The sequence below is a fragment of the Schistocerca gregaria genome, chromosome 9 (genome assembly GCF_023897955.1).
Source record: "Schistocerca gregaria isolate iqSchGreg1 chromosome 9, iqSchGreg1.2, whole genome shotgun sequence".
Taxonomy (NCBI): domain Eukaryota; kingdom Metazoa; phylum Arthropoda; class Insecta; order Orthoptera; family Acrididae; genus Schistocerca; species Schistocerca gregaria.
The window spans coordinates 239,407,017-239,429,634 of NC_064928.1; the positions used below are offsets into that span (position 1 = coordinate 239,407,017).

At 43.8% G+C, this 22,618-nt stretch overlaps 1 protein-coding gene across 2 annotated transcripts in view; it reads right to left on the reverse strand.

Moving 5' to 3' along the window:
- The window catches only part of LOC126291814 (facilitated trehalose transporter Tret1-2 homolog), a 179,982-nt gene that overhangs the window by 109,254 nt on the left and 48,110 nt on the right, over nt 1–22,618 (reverse strand). For both annotated transcript variants that reach the window (XM_049985511.1, XM_049985510.1), the window contains exon 2: nt 18,319–18,415. The gene's annotated coding sequence lies outside the window, so the exon portion shown is untranslated. The remainder of the gene's footprint in view (nt 1–18,318; nt 18,416–22,618) is intronic.

Below are 22,618 nucleotides of genomic sequence, written 5' to 3' on the forward strand. Positions count from 1 at the left end.
TGATAATTAATCGAAACCCTCAGCTGCAATCAGGGGTTGTTGATATATCTCAAAGGGGACAGCTGAAAATGTGTGCCCCTGCCGGGATCATAACGAATGTAGGTTGTAGACAGTTGAGAATGTGGGTCTCACGGGAAGCGTGCAAGGGATAAGTCCCTGCAGCCGCGCTATTCTCTGTGCCCTCGGGGGCTCAGATGGATAGAGCATCTGCCATGTAAGCAGGAGATCCCGGGTTCGTGTCCCGGTCGAGGCACACATTTTCAGCTGTCCCCATTGAGATACATCATCGACACTTGTTGGCACTTCAGGGTTTCGATTAACTATCGTTAATTTCTACAGAAGCTGCATGGTCATCATTGGTATCTGTTCTTTCGGAACAGTTACTATCTTGATGTACCTAGAAGAGTACCAAGTTGAGTTTACCGTACTCTCCTGGCCGCCAAACTCCCAAGATTTACACCCAATCGAGACTCTGTGTGACCAGCTCGATCGGGCTGTTAGCACCAAGGATTCTCAACCGAGAAAACCCAGCGCAACTGACCATAGTGCTTTAGTTGACATGACTGGACGTCTCGGCCTGCAAAAGTGGTTATTGAGGTTTTTGACAGGTGGTGACATAACTGCGACTGGACCGTGCAGTAATCACCATCCGCGCAGTGAGGTAGCCCTGGGCTTTCCTTTCTTTAATGAAGCGCTTCAGCTGGCTGTCGGGTACCATTACCGAGGCGTTGACAGACGCTGCTAGTGTGGTGTCTCCTATGGGGGAGTCTAATTTTCTGTCCGCTGTTCTTATTTTCGAACCACTCTGCTCTTAGGTATAACAGTGCAGTTTTAACAACAGCAAGAAAAGCCCAATATCCTTTAACGCAAGCGGTAAACGTCCATTATGACTGTCTGCTGTGTTTTCTTTAGGCACGGCGAGAGTTCTTTCGTGTGAATAGTGAGTTTCGGCTCGTGACATTTACGCAGGAGTACCGCGCCGGATTTAATGGGGCGTTAGGGAGGGTCTGGGGCCATGAAAGGCGTCATCCGTGAGGCGTTAAGGCTATAACTGCCGGTGCCCTCTGATAAGGCTGAATGTCTGCTCGCAGATGCGCAGTACACAGTGCAGCCAGCGACGTGTGAGATAGCACGTGGACTGCCGTCTCCAGAGCTGGCATGGCCGAGCGTCACGTTCTCGACACGTGTTGTCAGTCATTCGTGAAGGCTGATCCTCCAGTGACTGGCCAACAAAAATCAGACCAGTTGCACTGTTCAGTATGGACTGTTTCAGACTGATACGATAAAATCATGGGGCTCCTCCAGTACCATGAAGAGGATTTTTCCCACTGAAAATCTTTTAAAACAGTCTATAGCGTCCCCAGTGCTATATTACGAAAAGACTTAGAAAACGGTATTTATAAAGAAGAGACATTTAAAATTTGAATTATAAGTGGACACTGGCCTTTCAGACGAACATACACTTTTCTCTATATTATAATAATTTCTCTGTGTAAATTCCGAGAGCAAAGAAATATAACAAAATGATCTAAAGAGACGACAAGATACGCTCTTCTGTTAATTTTTTAGTCGTCTTCACTTCTTCTCTTGTCTTGGTTGTGTGTAGACGGACATCTTGCGAGTGCTGGCAAATGTACGCATATTTGTATGAATTAAGCAGATAATGTATTGATTTAATATTATTGTGCGCTTTTAATTTGTAAGAGGTGATCCCGATTTCATGTCCGCCTTCCTTTGAGTTAACATGTACTCGAGTAATTTACAGTTCAACAATCGCAGCGGCCGATGCAGCCAACGACGCCATTACGTGGCGACATTAACTTATAACAATTAGCGGAAGCGAAAAACTCGCCCGCTATTACCATAACGTACATTTTTCTCCACAGCCGCCCAACGCTGCACAAAATACGTAGCTTTAAGGTTCTTATTTTCAGTACAACAGCCGAGAGCCAGAGCCAGGACTCCGACTACAATACAATGGTTAACGGAGGTAAGAAGAAATACTCTCACGTGTGTGTGGGCCGCAATTATAATTAATAACTCAAGATTTTTTTGCTTTGAAGTTCACTGACTAGCCGAGGAAATTAATATGAAAAGTTTATTCCATTGTTCAACTTATATGCCCATGTTTTAAGATTCAGTGAGTCTAACGTTCATTAACGTAACAAATAATTTGAGATTAATATTGTTAAAAAGGAGAACTTCAGGAAAGCATTTAATCGTAAATCAAAATTTAATGAAATGTCATTTTTACTAAGGCCCACCACGTAAGTCAGCAACAATCAAAATAATGATAATAATATATTAAATTACGAACGCGAGAAGTCTTTCATGACGTCCACGTCCAATTTGTTTCTTTAATTCCAGTCTGTGATCACAGCTGGCCGCGGTGGCCGAGCGGTCCTCGGTGCTTCACTCCGGAACCGCGCGACTGCTACGGTCGCAGGTTCGAATCGTGCCTCGAACATGGATGTGTGCGATGTCCTTAGGCTAGTTGGGTTTAAGTAGTTCTAAGTTCTACGGTACTGATGACCTCAGATGTTAAGTCCCATAGTGCTCAGAGGAATGCGGTATTGCAGACCTAGCGCCGCCACACGGCAGGTCTAGAAAGAATTCCTAGCACTCGCTCCAGTTGTACAGCCGACTTTGCTAGCGATGGTCCACTGACAAATTACGCTCTCATTTGCCGAGACGATAGTTAGCATAGCCTTCAGCTACGTTATTTGCTACGACCTAGCAAGGCGCCAGTATCCATACTATTGATATTGTGAATCATGTACCATAAAGAGCGACGTTCTCCATTAATGGATTAAAGTTAAGTATTCCACCAGCTACGTCCGTTTTTCTCAATTCTAATTCCCTTGTCCTGTTCCAGACCTCAAGCCAGCCTGCGTGAGCTAGAACGCGTGCATTTCGACCTCCTTTAGAAAAACACGGTTGGCTCTCCTGCCAACCACAACAGTTTCTGTCTGTTTAACATTATTCCACGAACTTTTTATGTGTTGTATTCGGCTGGCGGGACACTATGTGGAACATCTAAAATATTAAAACTACAGTCTTAACTTTTCTCTAGTTTTTATTAAACCAGTCTCGATACTTTTTGACTAACAGGGTAGTTTCACCTAATTCAATGTTTTTGCTTTATTTCATTTTTGTCACGTATGCTTACATTAGCGACGCCTGACGAGTCACGCAACATACATGTATTGGCGTAACTACACCACAATTTGATGTGTACAACAGCGTCATTCACATTATGACTCTGCCAAAATGGTGCTCTACTACGTAGCATTTTTTAATTCTGTTCGAGGATGCCTAGCTAATTTTATTGGTATCTGTGGCTTTACTAATTTAGGATATGTTTTAAACAGGTATCTGTAGTCATGCTATCAAAGCCCATTTATTCTACGTGTATGGCAGTAATATTTTTCATTGTGGCTCTCGGCACTATGGGACTTAACATCTGAGGTCATCAGTCCCCTAGACTTAGAACTACTTAAACCTAACTAACCTAAGGACATCACACACATCCATGCCCGAGGCACGATTCGAACCTGCGACCGTAGCAGTAGCGCGGTCGCGGACTGAAGCGCCTAGAACCGCTCGGCCACTGCGGCCGGCTTTTCATTATCTCATATTTATTTTATACAAGATGTGGATTGCCAATTAGTCGTATCTGGTTAGTCACTTGTATTAATAGACTGAAATTAAAGGAACAAATTTTAAACTTCATAGGTCACTGTTTTCATTCGTGGCTATGTCACAGCTTTTAATTCTACTCGTGAGACATCGGCAAGATTCTCAGAGTGAAAAAACACGGTAGTTGTGCATAAATTACAGATTAAATTGTGTATCAGTGATCTGCAATAATGTTTTAAACTGTTTTGCTCTGGCTCTGTATGACAGCTCCAATCGTGTAAGGATAAGTAATCAGTTACAGAAATTTGCCTTCTTAGTATAGATTTGATGGTGGCAAACCTTGCCATAATTTCAGCTGTGATCGAGCCTGTGTCATCGTATTAGGGCGGTCACTGACGCACATGTCTTTATTCTTGCGTTCCCGACATACTCTTTAACTACAACACTATCAATTATTTACATTTATGAAATATTCAAGCACCAGATACGTTCTTAACATCTGTCGTACTGTAATTAGCTTTCAACACTGTAAAGTGGTGCAAGATATTCGAAGTGCTGAGACAAATAGGAGACGCTATAGGTAGAAGCGTGTAATATACAACACATTCAAGAGCCAAGAGGGAGTAATAACACTGGACGACTAAGAACAAAGCACTCGGATTAGAAAGAGTCCAAAATAGGGATGTAGTCGTTCGGCCCTATTGTTCAATCTGTGCATCGAAGTTAATGACATGGGCCTGTAATTCAGTGGATTACTCCTACAGCCTCTTTTTAACATTGTTGTGACCTGTGCAACTTGCCGGTCTTTGGGTGAGGATCTTTCGTCGAACGAGGGGTTTATATGTTTGTTAAGTATGGAGCCATTGTATTAGCATATTCCGAAAGAAAGCTAATTGGTATACAGTCTGGACCGGAAGACTTGCTTTTATGAAATGATTTAAGTTGCTTCACTACTCCGAGGAAATCTTCTAAGTTACTCATATTTATTATTGTTGTTGTTGTTGTTGTCTTCAGTCCTGAGACTGGTTTGATGCAGCTCTCCATGCTACTCTATCCTGTGCAAGCTCCTTCATCTCCCAGTACCTACTGCAACCTACATCCTTCTGAATCTGCTTAGTGTATTCATCTCTTGGTCTCCCTCTACGATTTTTACCCTCCACGCTGCCCTCCAATGCTAAATTTGTGATCCCTTGATGCCTCAAAACATGTCCTACCAACCGATCCCTTCTTCTAGTCAAGTTGTGCCACAAACTTCTCTTCTCCCCAATCCTATTCAATACCTCCTCATTAGTTACGTGATCTACCCATCTAATCTTGAGCATTCTTCTGTAGCACCACATTTCGAAAGCTTCTATTCTCTTCTTGTCCAAACTAGTTATCGTCCATGTTTCACTTCCATACATAGCTACACTCCAAACAAATACTTTCAGAAATGACTTCCTGACACTTAAATCTATACTCGATGTTAACAAACTTCTCTTCTTCAGAAACGCTTTCCTTGCCATTGCCAGTCTACATTTTATATCCTCTCTACTTCGACCATCATCAGTTATTTTATTCCCCAAATAGCAAATCTCCTTTACTACTATGTCTCATTTTCTAATCTAATTCCCTCAGCATCACCCGATTTAATTTGACTACATTCAATTATCCTCGTTTTGCTTTTGTTGATGTTCATCTTATATCTTCTTTTCAAGACACTTTTCATTCCGTTCAACTGCTCTTCCAAGTCCTTTGCCGTCTCTGACAGAATTACAATGTCATCGACGAACCTCAAAGTTTTTATTCCTTCTCCATGAATTTTAATACCTACTCCAAATTTTTCTTTTGTTTCCTTTACTGCTTGCTCAATATACAGATTGAATAACATCGGGGAGAGGCTACAACCCTGTCTCACTCATTTCCCAACCACTGCTTCCCTTTCATGCCCCTCGACTCTAATAACTGCCATCTGGTTTCTGTACAAATTGTAAATAGCCTTTCGCTCCCTGTATTTTACCCCTGCCAACTTTAGAATTGGAAAGATTATTATTATTATTATTATTATTATTATTATTATTATTATTATCGGTTATTGTGAGTGCAGCCTCAGTAGACCAGAATGGAAAATGAATCCGTAAGATAAACTAATAGGCTAATACAAATACTGCAACTGTCGACAGAATGGTTAATAAACGCTTTAAGACTGCAACCGTTTCTTTGATAACGCTATGCTGTACGGGAAATTACGGTCGTTGGGTGACGTTAGGAGGATGTAGTAAGAATTTCTGTTCGGAGTGACTAATGGCATCTTCCTCTAAATGTGGAAAGATGTAAGTTAATACAGATGGGCAGGAAAAATGATCCTGCAGTGTTGGCATGCGGTATTAGTGGCATACTGTTTGACACAGTCACGTCATTTAAACATCCAGGTGTAACTTTCCAAAGCGACATGAAATGGGACGAGCACGTAAGATCGTTGCGGGAAAGACGAATGTGCGACACCGTTTTACGGGGAGAATTCTACGAAAGCGTAGCTCCTGTGTAAAGCAGACCGCATACAGAGCTCTTGCGCAACCCATTCTCGAGTGCTGCACGAGTGTTTGAGATTCCGACCGGGTCACATTGAAAGAAGATGTCGGAGCAGTTCAGAGGCGTGCCGCTGGGTTTATTGCAGGTACGTTCAGTCAACACACGCGCACTGAGGCATCTTCTCTGTGAACCTGAATGGGGTTCTCTGGAGGTTAGAAGACGTTCTTTTCGCAAACCACTACTGAGAAATTTTAGGAAATCAGCATTTGCGACAGGCTGCAGACCGAGCCTACTGCCACCGACGTACGAGAGGCGTTGCATAAATATTGCAGCACATTTTTCTTCTCCGCCAATTTCGGTTGAGAAAACGATATATTTGTTGTGCAACATCGTGGAATATTCCTACACCAGCACCTACAGTTATGAAGTTTCTACAGGTGGCAGCGTTGTGTGTATCCTTCAATACGGCGTCTGTTCCAAGCAGAGACCTGTCGTTCAGTTATTTTTGGTGGAAAACCAGAGCGTCGCAGATATTCATAGGCGCTTTCTGAATGTGCATTATGAGTCTGGTAGTGACAATTTCATGTCGAACATGGTCACGGCCGATAAAACATGGTTTTATAGCTTCGAACCAGAAACAAACTGGCGCCACACAACGTCTCCGCCGAAGAAATAGTTCAAAGCCGCAACCTCAGTCAGCAAAGTCATGGTGAAATCTTCACTCTGCTTCAGGTTCTCCGTCATGATGCAAAGATCAGTTCCTAAGTACAGTGTGTTTATAAATGTATATCGTTGTTTTAAAGCTTTACAATATTTATTACATTAAATTTACAGTTATAAATGATATGTCATATGAAACAGCAACTCAAACAGTTTGACCAAGAACCATATAAATATTCACTGGCATACCAAAGTACGCGATTGGTTGAACTTCACTGTACCCAAGTGCTGGATAGTCCGCAAGGGGCCCAATGACAGGGCTTGTCTGCATGGCCTCCACGTTCACCCGACCTAACGCCATGCGATTTCTTCTTTTGGGGCTTCATCAACGGCACCGTCTGTACGTGGCTCCGCTACCAGCAGACCTCCCTGAATTAAGAAACCGGATTGAAGCAGCTGTTGCTACAATCACCGAAGACACACTTATCATCGTCTGGGAAGAGCTCGGCTATAAACTTGATGTGTGCCGTGTGAGAAATGGTGCTCACATTGAACATTTATAAGGTTCTTGGTAAAACTGTGAGTTGGTCTTTCATTTGATACACCATTTATAACTTTAAGTTATGGAAGTGAAACATGGACGATAAATAGTTTAGACAAGAAGAGAATAGAAGCTTACGAAATGTAGTGTTGCAGAAGAATGCTGAAAATTAGATGGGTAGATCACATAACTAAAGAGGAGGTATTGAATACAATTGGGGAGAAGAGGAGTTTGTGGCATAACTTGACCAGAAGAAGGGATCGGTTGGCAGGACACGTTCTGAGGCATCAAGGGATCTCCTATTTAGTGGAGGAGGAGGAGGAGATTAGTGTTTAACGTCCCGTCGCCAACGAGGTCATTAGAGACGGAGCGCAAGCTCGGGTGAACGAAGGATGGGGAAGGAAATCGACCGTGCCCTTTCAAAGGAACCATCCCGGCATTTGCCTGAAGCGATTTACGGTAATCACGGAAAACCTAAATCAGGATTGCCGGAGACCGGATTGAACCGTCGTCCTCCCGAATGCGAGTCCGGTGTGCTAACTACTGCGCCACCTCGCTCGGTTTACCAATTTAGTACTGGAGGGCAGCGTGGAGGGTAAAAATCGTAGAGAGAGACCAGGAGATGACTACACTAAGCAGATTCAGACGGATGTAAGTTGCTGTAGATACGGGGAGATGAAGACAGGATACAGTAGCACGGAGAGCTGCATCAAACCAGTCTCAGGACTGAAGACCACAACAACAACAAGTTTAATATAGTTAATATTATGAAACATTAAAACCCTGATATTCATTTATAAACACCCTGTACATTGTACTACCCTGAGGAAACCAAAGAAGTGAGTTCAGCGTTTCCGTCGCCACAAAAATGCAAACGAACTACTATTTGGTTGGTTGATTTGAGGGAGGGGGCCGGCCACTGTGGCCGAGCGGTTCTAGGCGCTTCAGTCCGGAACCGCGCTGCTGCTACAGTCGCAGATTCGAATCCTGCCTCGTGCATGGATGTGTGTGTTGTCCTTAGGTTAGTTAGGTTTAAGTAGTTCTAAGTTCTAGGGGACTGATGACCACAGATGTTAAGTCCCATAGTGCTCAGAGCCATTTGTACCATTTGGGGGAGGGGACCAAACAGCGAGGTCATCGATCACGTTGGATTAGGAAAGGAAGTCGGCCTTGGTCTATCAAAGGAACCATCCCGCCATGTGTCTGAAGCGATTTAGGGAAATAACGGAAAATCTAAATCCGGATGGCCGGGTGCGGGTTTGAACCGTCGGCCTCCCGAATGTGAGTGCAGTGTGCTAATGACTGCGCCTCCTCGCTCAGTGAACTGCTATTTCTCCATGACATCGCCGGGTCTCACATAACTCTGCGCTCCTGATAGGAGCTCACAGAAGTCCCCCACCCTACAGCCCGGTTCTCGCACATTCCGACTGTCATCTGTTTGGATGGAGTCAGTGAGAAGCATTACTTGGATCATGGGGAGGCTGTTTATGCAGCCAGACGTCAGCTCCGATGTTGACCAGTAGGGTGGTGCCGTGGGAATACAGGCCCTCCCAGTAGAGCGGCGTTACGCAGTCGCACTGAACGGAAATTATGTTGAAAAATGGGGTTTGTGGGTGAATGAGTGGCAATAATATGGTGCACTCGAATATCGAATAAAATCAACCTGCTTTCAGAAAAAATGTGTTGCGTTACTTGTTGAAAGCCTGTCGTACATTGAGTGTAATGATTGCAAAGACAAGCTAACAGAAATCTGGGCTTGTACGAAAGAGAATGGAACAGGAATGGTAATATTATTAGCGGTGCAAGGTACCCTCCGACGAGCACCGTATCGTGGCTTACTGAGTTTGTATGTAGCCGTAGAAGAGGACGACACCAAGAACGGTGCGTTGTGCGCAGATTTGGTTTTGGTCGGGCGCTTCCAGCTGCCAGCCATTAAGACTGGAAATATCCTTGAGGCTGCGTCGCCTCGGTGTGTGGATCGCAGATATCTAAACGGACTACCGAGTCGCCTTCCGACAAGTGGAAGTATTTGTTTTCGTAGGGGAACCGTCTGATACGGCCACACCGGGTAGCGAACGAGGTGAAGGGCTGGTAAACATCGTTAGCGGCAGTCAGTCGACACTCTGCGTCTGCCCGCCTGTGAGGGCAAACAGCTGACGCAACGCGCGATACCTAGGTATGCCGACTGTGGAAAGGAAAGCATCACTCCGTCCAGAAGAGCGCAGGCGGTGATCGCTATCTTCTGGCAACTATTAGCTTTGACCAAAGTCTTTATCTAGGGAAAAACCGCCAAGCGTAAGGAAATATTGAGTTAATCGAAATCCCACACGTTCCTCAGGGACATTTTCTGAATATTTTGGTATAATGGGTCTGCCGCACATTGGGCCAGAATCTCGAAAACCTCGCCAAAATTTTAGTCTATCCCAATATGGCGAAGACGATTTCTGACACTTCCGATAACGATTTTTATATCAGAATCGAAACATTCAAAATGGATCAAATATGGCGACAAGAATCTGAAAAAAATTAATGAAATGGACAATTAGTGTTTACAATGACTGTAGTTTAATCACACAACTGGTACTATTACTATCTGTATTACAGAAAATACATATTAGCAATAAAAATTGAAAGTTTTATAATTTTTCCTAATCTGCTTCCTCTCATGCTTTTTGTTCTCCATCTTCATTTTCTTCTTCACCTTCCTCACCAACATTTTGATCCTCTTCAACATCCGGAGCATCTGCTTGTTCATTATCCTCTGTAGCAGGTTCCAAGCGGGAGTAGATTCCGACGACAAAGTTTTCAATTCCCCCGTGGATGGTTTCCGCAAATAAGAAATATAGGGATGGGTTGTTGGCAGAAGTCTCCGGAACACATCCCCCATATTTTTCACGCGAGAAGACTTTCGGGCATAGCTTAGGCGGTATTACATTATTGACTTGTTTGTTGATTTCTGCGCATTTTCCTACAGCTGACCGATAGGTGAAATGGCTCTGAGCACTATGGGACTCAACGTCTAAGGTCATCAGTCCCCTAGAACTTGAACTATTTAAACTTAACTAACGTAAGGACATCACACACATCCATGCCCGAGGCAGGATTCGAACCTGCGACCGTAGCGAACGCGCGAATCCAGATTGAAGCGCCTAGAACTGCTCGGCCACTCTGACCGGCCGATAGGTAAAAATGTACCCCTCTTGCCCTCTTGCCATATTGTACCGTGAGCACTCTGACATAATGCCTGACTGTTGCAATGCTGTAAAATTTTGTATTTTCTCTGTGTAATAACGGCATTTTGCAACTGTCGTTTAAAACATGGGTCAAAAGTCGGAGTTGCGGCTACTAGCTGGATTTTAAGGCGTATTCGCAAAGATAATAGTACATACTTACAGACGGAATGAAAGAGAAGGCGAAATGTCATGGAATCTAAAACTTACCTCTTTTTTTTCGTACACGTTTTACAAATTTTTGGCTTACATTCCGGTAAGAAGTTAATAAGCAAAAGGTAATAGTTAGTTAATGGTTAAATAATGAGATAAGTGTTCTTAATTAAGTACATACATTGTGGAGTAGCTTTACTTTAAGAAAAAATCGGTCTGCTTTCTCTGAACAAAAAGATGTCATCCGAACGACTCAGTACTTTTCCAGCCTGCATAGCTGAACGCGCGGCTGAGAAATTATTATGGTGCTGGCCCTGTAATTCAACTTGCGGAAGCAACAACTGGCAGTTTCTAAGATCGGAATTCAATAGTTCCATAGTTCCAGCCTTAGTAACTTTTTTTTTGTTTTGAGTCATCGATCTTCTGACTAGTTTGATGCGACCCGCCAACCTCTTCATCTCAGAGTAGCACTCTCAACCTCCGTCCTCAGTTATTTGCTGCTTGTATTCCAGTCTCCGCCTTTCTCTACAGCTTTTGACCTCTACTTCTCCCTCTAGTGCCATGGAAGTAATTCCCTGATGTCTTAACAGACGTCCTATCATCCTGTCCCTCCAGCTTTTGTTTTCCACATTTCTCTCCGATTCTGCCCAGAACCTCCTCATTCGTTACCTTATCACTCCACCTAATTTTCAATATTCGTCTGTAGGACCACATATCAGATGAATCGATGCTCTTCTGTTCAGGTTTTCCCACAGTCCATGTTTCACAACCACACAATGCTGCGCTCCAGTCTCTTGGACAGGAATGCCCTTTTTGCCGTTGCTAGTCTGCCTTCGATGTCCTCGTTGCTTCGTCCATCATTGGCTGTTTTGCTGCCTAGATAGTTGTTGTTGTTGTTGTTGTAGTTGTTGTTGTCTTCAGTCCTGAGACTGGTTTGATGCAGCTCTCCATGCTACTCTATCCTGTGCAAGCCTCTTCGTCTCCCAGTACCTACTGCAACCAACATCCTTCTGAATCTGCTTAGTGTATTCATCTCTTTGTCTCCCTCTACAATTTTTACCCTCCACGCTGCACTCCAATACTAAACTGGTGATCCCTTGATGCCTCAGAACATGTCCTACCAACCGATCCCTTCTTCTAGTCAAGTTGTGCCGCAAACTTCTCTTCTCCCCAATTCTATTCAATACCTCCTCGTTAATTATGTGATCTACCCATCTAATCTTCAGCATTCTTCTGTAGCACCACATTTCGAAAGCTTCTATTCTATTCTTGTCCAAACTAGTTATCGTCCATGTTTCACTTCCATACATGGCTACACTACATACAAATAGTTTCAGAAACGACTTCCTGACACTTAAATCTATACTCGATGTTAACAAACTTCTCTTCTTCATAAACGCTTTCCTTGCCATTGCCAGTCTACATTTTCTATCCTCTCTACTTCGACCATCATCAGTTATTTTGCTCCCCAAATAGCAAAACTCCTTTACTACTTTAAGTGTCTCATTTCCTAATCTAGTTCCCTCAGCATCACTCGACTTAATTCGACTACATTCCATGATCATCGTTTTGCTTTTGTTGATGTTCATCTTATATACTACTTTCAAGACACTGCCCATTCCGTTCAACCGCTCTTCCAAGTCCTTTGCCGTCTCTGACAGAATTACAATGTCATCGGCGAACCTCAAAGTTTTTACTTCTTCTCCATGAATTTTAATACCTACTCCTAATTTTTCTTTTGTTTCCTGTACTGCTTACTCAATATACAGATTGAATAACATCGGGAAGAGGCTACAACCCTGTCTCACTCCTTTCCCAACCACTTCTTCCCTTTCATGCCCCTCGACTCTTCTGACTGCCATCTGGTTTCTGTACAAATTGTAAATAGCCTTTCGCTCCCTGTATTTTACCCCTGCCACCTTCAGAATTTGAAAGAGAGTATTCCAGTCAACATTGTCAAAAGCTTTCTCTAAGTCTACAAATGCTAGAAACGTAGGTTTGCCTTTTCTTAATCTTAAGGTCAGTATTGCCTCACGTGTTCCTACATTTCTACGGAATCCAAACTGATCCTCCCCGAGGTCCGCATCTACCAGTTTTTCCATTCGTCTGTAAAGAATTCGCGTTAGTATTTTGCAGCTGTGACTTATTAAACTGATAGTTCGGTAATTTTCACACCTGTCAACACCTGCTTTCTTTGGGATTGGAATTATTAGATTCTTCTTGAAGTCTGAGGGTATTTCGCCTGTCTCATACATCTTGCTCACCAGATGGTAGAGTTTTGTCAGGACTGGCTCTCCCAAGGCCGTCAGTAGCTCTAATGGAATGTTGTCTACTCCGGGGGCCTTGTTTCGACTCAGGTCTTTCAGTGCTCTGTCAAACTCTTCACGCAGTACCTTATCTCCCATTTCGTCTTCATCTACATCCTCTTCCATAATATTGTCCTCAAGTACATCGCCCTTGTATAAACCTTCTATATACTCCTTCCACCTTTCTGCCTTCCCTTCTTTGGTTAGAACTATGTTGCCATCTGAGCTCTTGATATGCATACACGTGGTTCTCTTCTCTCCAAAGGTCTCTTTAATTTTCCTGTAGGCACTATCTATCTTACCCCTAGTGAGATAAGCTTCTACATCCTTACATTTGTCCTCTAGCCATCCCTGCTTAGCCATTTTGCACTTCCTGTCGATGTCATTTTTGAGACGTTTGTATTCCTTTTTGCCTGCTTCATTTACTGCATTTTTATATTTTCTCCTTTCATCAATTAAATTCAATATTTCTTCTGTTACCCAAGGATTTCTAGCAGCCCTCGTCTTTTTACCTACTTTATCCTCTGCTACCTTCACTACTTCATCCCTCAGACTACCCATTCTTCTTCTACTGTGTTTCTTTCCCCCATTCCTGTCAATTGTTCCCTTATGCTCTCCTTGAAACTCTGTACAACCTCTGGTTCTTTCAGCTTATCCAGATCCCATGTCCTTAAATTTCCACCTTTTTACAGTTTCTTCAGTTTTAACCTAAAGGTCATAACCAATAGATTGTGGTCAGAGTCCACATCTGCCCCTGGAAATGTCCTACAATTTAAAACCTGATTCCTAAATCTCTATCTTACCATTATATAATCTATCTGATACCTTTTAGTATCTCCAGGATTCTTCCATGTATACAACCTTCTTTTATGATTCTTGAACCAAGTGTTAGCTCTGATAGTAGCTAAGATAGCCTAGATAGTAGAATTCCTTAACTTCATCTACCAGTACTTCGCGGTCATCAATCCTGATGTTAAGCTTCTCGCTGTTCTCATTTCTGCTACTTCTCAGTACTTGGTCTTTCATCGATTTTTATACTCATTAGACTGTTCATTCCATTCAACAGCTCCTGTAATTCTTCTTCACTTTCACTCAGGAGAGGAATGTCATTAGCGAATCGTATGATTGATATCCCTTCAACTTGAATTTTAATTCTACTCCTGAACCTTTCTTTTATTTGCATCATTCCTTCTTTGATGAACAGATTGAACAGTAGGGGCGAAAGACAACTTCCCTGTCTTACAGCCTTTTTAATCCGAGCACTTCGTTCTTTGTCCTTCACTCTTATTATTCCCTCTTGGCTCTTGTATATATTGTATATTACCCGTCTCTCCCTATAGCTTATCCCTATTTTTCTCAGAATTTCGAACATCTTGCACCATTCTACGTTGTCGAAAGCCTTTTCCAGGTCGACAAATCCTACGAACGTGTCTTCATTTTTCTTTACTCTTTCCACCATTATCAACCGCATCGTCAGAATTGCCTCTTTGGTGCCCTTACGTTTCCTAAGGCCAAACTGATCCTTTAGCCAACCTATTAAACGAAACTTTTTAACTACGAATTTTTCTTTTTTTAAAAATTTGTTTCCATTTTTTTCGGGGTTCTAACCCAAAGGGCGCCGTGTCCGGTGGCTCATTATAGACTAATAACATTTAATTTGATTTTTCATCTCTGTATCAGATTCCACTGAAGCCATCCGCACAACAGCGCAGTTTCACGTACGGCACCTTCTGTTGACGGCAGTAACGACCACATCACTCAGACCTCGAGCTTATATTCAGCACTGTTTCGTAGTTGTTGCAGGCAGTTCTAGTCAGCCACTGACTGTGATGCGTAACAGTACGTCTGTGTTTACCGGTGAAGAGCTGGTGGGCGTGCAGTTCGCGTATGGGCTCACTGAATGCAATGGGGGAGCGGCGCAGCAGCGGTTCCGTGCTATTTCCGCACACCACAGGACTTCTTGCGTTACTTTGCGCCTTTCGTTGTGCGTTTCGGCAATTGTATATTACAGGCTTTCTCACTGTTCGAAAGGTGTTTTCATATCGCCATATTTCTTCTTTGCGGGAACCATCCCCGGGGGAAGTGAAAACTCTGTCGTCGGAAGCTGTTGGTGGCTTGGAACCTGCTGCAGAGGATTACGAGGAATCAGATGCGTAGGATGATGAGATGATCAATATGTTGGTGAGGAAGATGAAGAAGAAGGAAATGGAAAACAACAAGCACAAGAGGAAGCAGATTAGGAAGAATTATAAAACTTTGAATTTTTATTGGTAGTATGTATTTTCTGTGATAAAGATAGTAATAGTACCAGTTGCGTAATGAAGCTACCCATTAAAAATATAAATGGTCACCGTAAACATTTTTGTCCACTTCATTAATTTTTTACAGATTCTTGTCGCCGTATTGGATTCCCAATTTTGAATTTTTCGATTCTGATACGAAAATCGTTATCAGAAGTGTCAGAAACCCTCTTAAACCCATTTTCGCCATATTGGGACAGAATTTAAAGTTTTGGCCAGGTTTTCAAGATCCTGGCCCAATGTGCGGCAGATCTATTACATCAAAATATTCAGGGAAAGTCCCTGAGCAACCTGTGGGGTTTCGATTAACTCAGTATATCCTTTCGCTTGGCAATTTTTTCTCTACAACTCGTTATTAAGTCTTTACTCTGTAACGAGCCATCGAAGACCACGGGTCCCTTACACCAAAATACTCACAAAATATCACTGAACCAGCTCTTGGTTTAACTTACATTATTTTGCAACTATAGCAAGCTGCCTGGAATGGAAACAGACATTAATTGTGTCTGAGTCATTCTGTATACTACCGCGGTCGCTCAACGACGTTTCCCACGCACTGCAGCGCCATCAACAAACAGTAGCGGGCTGCTGCTCACCCTATCTCAGCTTGTTTATGTCTACAGAGAAGAGAGCCATCCTATCAGACATCCCTAGGGCACTCTTGACAATTTCCTTGCCTCTGATGAACACTCTCCGTCGAGGACTAGGTTCTATAACTTGAGTCTCCGGGCACTCACATATATGAGAATATACTACCTGAATGCTCAGCGTTACCCGGGTATGTATTTATTTCCACTCTATTAGTCCATCCACTGGACTCGCGTTCGGCAGGACGACGGTTCAGTCCCGCGTCCGGCCATCTTGATTTAGGTTTTCCGTGATTTTTCTAAATCGGTTCAGGCAAATGCCGGGATGTTTCCTTTCAAAGGGCACAGCCGCCTTCCTTTCCTAATCCGATGAGGCCGACGGTTTCGCTGTTTGGTCTCCTCCACCATCTATTAGCCCATCTTCTCCTTCTCTCTGTCTGTCTTCCCCTCCCTCGTCTGTGTTTATGTTCTCCTTCCCCTTCCCTGTCTATCCATCTCTGCCTCCAGCCCTTTCCTGAATACGTTGTCACCCACAGCCTAACAGGGGCGGTTCCTCGTTCTTACCCCATGTTTCGTTGAATATTCAGGAGTTTAATAGGTGCTTTCTAGCCGTGGCTTTTCCCGCGTACGCACGTGTGAGATATATTTCAGGCGTGTTTAGCATATTTCACACCTACCCGTACACATATTTCGCCTGTGTCTATATCGAAATTCACCTTACAGTTTCGATTTCATTCAGCTCAAAGTTTATTACGTCATTCGTCCTGAACTATGAATCGTACATGTTATGTAATTTCACAGATACATTCAGCGACATGTGTTGATGCTGCCTGCGAAATATGTTGCGAACAGAAATGGTAGCAAATAACCATTAAATTTAGACGTCATGGACGATATGACAGTTTTTCACACATGTAAGTGTGTATAACTTCTTATCTTCTGACATAGCTAGGGCACATTCAGTGCTCTATGCGAATACGGTCTTAAAATGTCGCGAATACTATTAATAGCAAGTCAAGAAAAATTACAGAATATTTTGAATGGAATGAGAAACATAATGAGTATGTAATATGGACTGAGAGTAAATCGAAGAAAGCCGAAAGTAATGAGCAGTAGTGGAAATGAGAACAGCCAGAAACTTAACATCAGAATTAGGGATCACAAAGAAGACGAAGTTAAGGAATGCTGCTACTTAGATAGAAAAATAACAACCGACGGATGGAGCAAGAGGGACGTAAATAGCTCTGGCAAAAAATGAACCTCTCCGGCCAAGAGGTATACTAGTATCCAACTGAGGAAGAAATTTCAGAGTATGTACGTTTGGAGAACAGCGTTGTGCGGTAGTGAAACGTGGACTGTGGTTATGCCGGAATAGAAGAGAATCGAGGCATTTGAGATGTCGTGCTACAGAAGAATGTTGCAAATTAGGTGAAGTCATGGGGTAAGGAAAATTGGAAATTTTTAGTAAGGTCTCATGGGACCAAACTGCAGAAGTCATCCGTCCCTAAGCTTACGCACTATTTAATCTAACTTAAACTAAGTTACGCTAAGGACAACACACACACTCTTGCCCAAGGAAGGACTCGAACCTCCAACGGGAGAGAGCCGCCCGGACCGTTAGAAGACACCGTAAGACCGCGAGGCTACCCCGCGCGGCGTAAGGCAAGGCATGAGGAGGTTCTGCACAGAATGGGAGAGGAAAGGAGTACGCGGAAAACATAGACGAGGAGGAGGGACAGGATGATAGGACATCTGAGACACCGGGGATTAATCTCCGTGGTACTAGAGCGAGCTGTGGATGGTAAAAACTGTAGAGGGAGGCAGAAATTGACGTACGTCCAATTGAGGACGTAAGTTGAAAGGGCTACTCTGAAGTGAAGAAGTTGGTACAGGAGAGAAACTCGTGAATTTTTGGCGAGCCGCGTCACACCAGTCAGGAGAATTCCATCGGTCACTATCAGCCTTGGCCTAAAGTTGTGACACAGCTGTGAGGGTCTTGTGGTGAGCAGACCGCTCTGCCGGACGTCTGGCACACTTTCCAGGCTGTGGAGCCGCCACTACTCGGTCAGGTCGCTCTGGAGTTGGCGTGACGAGGCAGAGTGCACATCGTACCAGTCCTGCCACAAAGGAAATGTCCTTGGCAGTTTCGGGAATCGAACCTATGCCCTGCACATGTCAGCCATCTACGATGACCACACAGCTACTGACGAGGAGAATAGTACAGCAGCAAAATGGGTGCTTGTAGGTAGGGACTGCAGTGGGTGGAAAAGTCTAGAGGAGCTGTACACCCAACTGTAGATATCGATCAGCTGATGATGAGACAGAGGTGCTGGAGACGACTCCAGCAAACAACAGAACAGTGTTTTCACTGAAGAGTCTGGCTGTACTCACTCGTTTCTTCTGCTGACGTCCCAGTCGTTTCACAGATGGCACACCATCGTCAAGGGAGCGACTGCTGCTTGGCTGTTCCGCAACTCCAGGCTTACATCTGCGAATGGAATAAAATCATAAAAATATTTTACTGTCTGCACAATCACGATACTTTAAAATGAAATGACCGCTTTCGATCGGCCATCTAAAAGACAAAAGGAGTTTAAAAGTTAAGAGAGAAGTTATGAAGATATGCCAAAATTAAAATAAACAGAGTTGCGTCATCCCGTAAAAGATTGATGCGGTTCAGCCCCACCAATGAAGAAACGCCACAGTCAACGAGTATACACTGCCTGACGAAAAATGTCAAGCACTCATACGAGAGGAGGAAACGATATGAAATTCCGCATGTTGAGAGGGTGTGTGATGGTATTTCAGTGATGCAAAAACGAGTCGCGTTTACAAAGAACTTGGCGGTATGAGCCCACTTATCAGTGTGACGTTGCACCCCACTCTGGCCGTTGTGCCCTCCCCTGAGCCGAGCTGGCCCACAACTGTTCTAAGTGGCCCTTGACGTACCGTAATACTGGCACCGACACGAAATTCACATCCGAGCTGCTGGTCTGACACATGCCATATCGTGGGGAGACCTGGGAACCTTGTTGACTACAGGAGTACTTCAACATCACGAAAACAGATCATAGAGACACATATCATGTATGCACGAGCGTTGTTCTGCTGAAAAACAGCACCACGATACTGTCGCGTGGGAGACAACGCATGAGAACGGAGAAGTTCCGTGGCGTGGCACCGTGCTGTGAGGTTTCCATCAGTCACTATCAGCCGTGGTCTGACGTAGTGACACCAGGATACACATGTATTCCCCGCACTTTTACGGGACTTGGTAAGAATGTCTTCAACGAGTAATGAGTGTCTTGGGGTGGGACACTACGAATGTAGTGTGTCGACATACATGATGTGGGTCTCGCGGAAGGCGTGCGCGAGATAGTCCTCTGTGCCTTCGGTAGCTCAGATGGATAGAGCGTGTGCCGTGTAAGCAGGAGATCCCGGGTTCGAGTCCCGGTCGGGGTACACATTTTCACCTGTCCCCCTTGATATATATCAACGCACGTTAGCAGTTGAAGGTATTAATATAATTCTAATTTCGTTCTAGACGGCTGCAGGTCGTGTCCGAAAGTACACCATATCCATATAAGTAAGTAGCCGAAAATGGTCGTCCGGGTCAGCAGACAATCGCGGCTCATCGATAAACACAATGCGACGCCATTCATCAGCTGTCTGTCCATGCCTCGCGTTCAAGACACCACTCAGACGCAGCCATTTCTGACGTGTGTGTGTTTTTTTATTTCATTTTATTTTATTTTACTTTTTTTTTTAATGGTGGAGCCCCTTCACGCCCACACCGGCATGATGGACAACACAACAGGTCTAGTGTCTTCTTTGCATAGTGGTTAGTTTTCACTAAGTGAGGTCTTCGCAGGATGTGGGTACTGCGATGTTTGCGCACGTACCATTAATATGCGCTCATCTGTCGACAGATTGGGTCGAAAATTGAACGAATGGTAGCGGTTTGAAGGGCAGAGGAAAAAAAAAGTACCAAGACCAAAGGGGAGAAAAAAAACTCTGAGATAGTCGTGTCGGGTAGTAAGACCAGTAGCGGACTGCTTGCTATCTGCGACAGATCATGCAAGGGTTAGATAAGTTAGTGGTGGGTATCATGGAGGCCTTTGAGGCTGTGTGGCGGTGTTACTCGGCGGCTGCAGCTGGCTACCAGCGTTCACTTCTCGACCGGCATCATCAGTTGGGTTCATCACATCGGTTAGTGACCGACAGGTCATACACCGGATTCACAGAGTCGGGTAGTGTTGGTTTGTTTGTGCGTTAGTGTGTGAGCTTGCTGACTTCCCTGTTGTTGCCTGTTGACCAGCTGTGGCAGTGTCTGGCATATCCGCTCAGTATTGCTGATCAGGGGCTCGCCTATGTTGTGAGTGTCTGTTAGCATGCCATCTTCTGCTGGTAGGCACCACCCCAGTGCTTTGGGATGACACTGAATGTTGAAGGGAGTCCATTATTTGTTTTCGGATAGGGGGGTGCAGATGTGCAGGGGTTACGATGTGGTCGGTGCACAATACAATACGGCGACCTTCTCTTGTGGTGGTCTGACGTGGTTGAACGGAACCTTGATGACGAGAACGTCTGCCCTCGCGTTCCCATGCTGCCCAACATCGGGCCGGGCCTGGTGGAATCAGGATGAGGCCCCTTTACAATTCCGCCAGGGGCTGATAACGATATCTGAGAGCCATCTCTGTGTCTTTCCCAGTGTGCACCCACATTTGACGCTGTTCATACCCTTTATATACCCTACCACTCCTTTTACCAACACTAAACCAGTCGCAGAGAATTCCAGCTATAATCACTTACATATCTGCCGTTGGTGTGCATCGGTACGAAGTTGCATTGACATCTGACCAGGTCATCTACATGCTTCATTTCTTGGCAGACATTGAATATGAGTGGTATTCAATATGAACAGAGTCCAGTGCATAAAACGTACTCCTCATGTGTTACAAACAATCCTGCCGGAGGAAAATTCGCAACTGAGCATTGTAGCAGATGTAAGGTTCAGTTGTAAGGTTCTTTTTGTTTTTCAGTAGTTATAACATGATAGGTTCGGGCTCTTGCATGCCCATCATGTGCTGTGACCCCGAGCGTTCCGACCGCTTTGGCCTATCGGTTCTAGACACTCCAGTCCGAAACCACGCGGTTGCTACTTTCGCAGGTTCGAATCCTGCCTCGGGCATGGATGTGTGTGATGTCTTTAGGTTTGTTAGGTTTAAGTAGTTCTAAGTCTAGGGGACTGATGACCTCAGATGTTAAGTCCCATAGTGCTTAGAGCCATTTTTTGAAAAACTGAATTTCATACACCAGCAACTACTCAGACACTCTTTCGTTGTCGCCAATATCAGAAACTGTCGAAGAGCAGGATGTGTCTGTCAAATTAAGCCCACACCTGAACATGTAATGATGAGCCATGAGACATAATGGCAACTTGGGTATCGATAAGTTCATTATAGATTTTCAAAGCGCTGATTATCGGTGTTTTCTGTAGCTTTAGGACACTTAGTGTTGGTCAGTATACTTTGAAATTTTCATGGCGTGCTTTATCAGTTTGATGATTTATATTTAACTGAGACAAATTTTATGAGAATTACAAAAGCATTTCGTTCTCCCACATACAAGTCTGCTTTGGGGCAATCTGTTTACGGTTGTGATATTGTAGACTCTCTAGAGTTAAATGAAAAGTGCAAAATATTCGTTGTAAACGAAAACAACGAATCTGCATTAATAAATAATTCTTTTTGAATAGGTGAGAGTGACTACGCTGCACAATCATGATTACGCATCCAAACTGAAAGAAGGATAACAGTAAGCAGCAAAATCGGTAATTTAATGCAGATCTAAATTTCGACTGTAACATCGTCATCATATGTGCATCGAAAGAGCGTCATGTAGGCCCCGATGAGTCAGACCATGACATATGGCCAAATGCCACTAACCTTAACGTGTCAGACACAAAACTTAGACACATGACGCTTTGGTAATGCACCGATGATGAATATAATATACTCGAAACCTAGATCCGCATTAAATTACACGTTTTGGGACTGACTGCTGTCTTTCCATCGGTCTGAATTTCTGCCCACACGAGCTGACGATTGGTTCCAAAATAATTATAATTACGTATATTTAGGCGTAAGACGTTATGCTAAGATAATCTGTTTACTACCACCACGTTTGTGCCTAGTCTGGCTGCAAAGAACTTAATGTCATTTTACGAGGCAAAAAGGGACATCACGAGTAGCTTCATGAAGATTAGATTAAATAAACCATGTTTTATGCAGTTATTGATCGTATTTTTTGAAAGAAGCGTAAATATACGAAACCTCTAAGGTGTAGCTAGCACATGAGAGCTAAAACCTGGTGATATTAGTCTGCCGAAACGCGTAATTGGAATAATCAGAAGAAATCAAGTGCGGTACAGACAGAAAAAAAATTGTGTGTAAGCGCATCATAGCCGCAGACTTCTACAGAGAATTCCTGTTATCCACAGCATCAAGTTCTGGATAATGACACAAGCGACAAATGTCCTGCAGACCCACAGACAAGAGACGTTAGACGCTAGTAGAGCAGATAACAAAATGATCTTGGATGTTCATTCTGAAGGGGACGGATCCCATGGTGTTCCATCATGAAAGTGACAAATGGTCCAACGAACAAATTCGGGTTGGAGAAGCACCAG